Genomic DNA, 1,191 nt, shown 5'->3' with positions numbered 1-1,191 from the left:
ATACTTAGCATAAAGTATAATTTAAAGTATAAGATGCCCAAAATAATCTTTTGGTTATGTTTGTATAGAATCCAGGAACATTATAGTTTTATATATAATTATGTCACTAAAAATGAAAGCCTGCTTAATATTAATTATTGTGGAGTCTGTTTTTATATAATCAATGCCAAATCTATAACATTTCAACACGTACAACATTTTTGTCTTTAATAGGTAATTAAGCATTAAGGATATGAAAAGGAAAAATATAGTATGGTGTTTGTTGTAGACAAGGTTTGCAAAAGAGAAAATTTAATACAGGATACATAATTTATAAGATTATGTATTATGCATCATTTATAAGATTATTTTATAATATTCACTCATAGTGTCAAATTCAGAAGTGTGTGCAGATCTGTTCCCACACTAGAGACTCGAAGGATCCAGGTGAGGTCCTGGATCCCATGGCCGTGTCCTGCACAAGGCCAGCTGGAGGCTGAAATCAATGACAATGACTCATGCGAGTCTGTAATAGGGGTCTGCCTAGAAGGCCCAAAGGTCAGTGGTGGAAGCTAGAAAGTCTGCAACAGTGGGATGAAAGTTCTCTGCCAGCAGGCTGAGGGACCTTTCAGGAAATTTTGCTCAAGGTAAGGACCAGAGAGGTTCCCACAAAGAGAGCCACAGCCTTCCTCAGTGACAGCAAGGACCTCAGTTCCTCTGAGTTCTCATCAGGAAAACCAGCATGGCAATCTTCTCTAGGAGAATCAACATCACTCAATCTTCCTTCCAGTTCTCCTTTTATTTTGTTGGCAACTATTTTCAGGTGGGCCTTCCACTTCCAGAACCACATGATTCTGCTCAAGTGGGTGTGACAAGTTGACCATTAGTTAATTCACTGAAGTGCTTAGACCAAAGATGCTGGGATCAGGAATAAAATGAGTAGGGATCCACTTACTTGGGTATCTTGTATTTTTAGAAGAGATCTAATAGTATACAACATCAAAATATGGTCATGAGAGTAAATTAGATATTTTATATTCAACACATAGTCTCGAACATGATATTTCAGTTATAAAAATAGAGAAACCTCATCTAAACACTACTCTCAGACAAGGAAGAAGAATGAATCTAGTGTCTTATGCTACATCACTTAGTATCACTTAACTAAAATTGAGCAATTTTTAGATCAGTGTTTCTCTGTTCATTTTAACC

The sequence above is a fragment of the Octodon degus genome, unplaced genomic scaffold (genome assembly GCF_000260255.1).
Source record: "Octodon degus isolate 3935 unplaced genomic scaffold, OctDeg1.0 scaffold00004, whole genome shotgun sequence".
Taxonomy (NCBI): Eukaryota; Metazoa; Chordata; class Mammalia; order Rodentia; family Octodontidae; genus Octodon; species Octodon degus.
The sequence above is the reverse complement of the archived record's forward strand: the minus strand, read 5'-3'. Positions refer to the sequence as shown.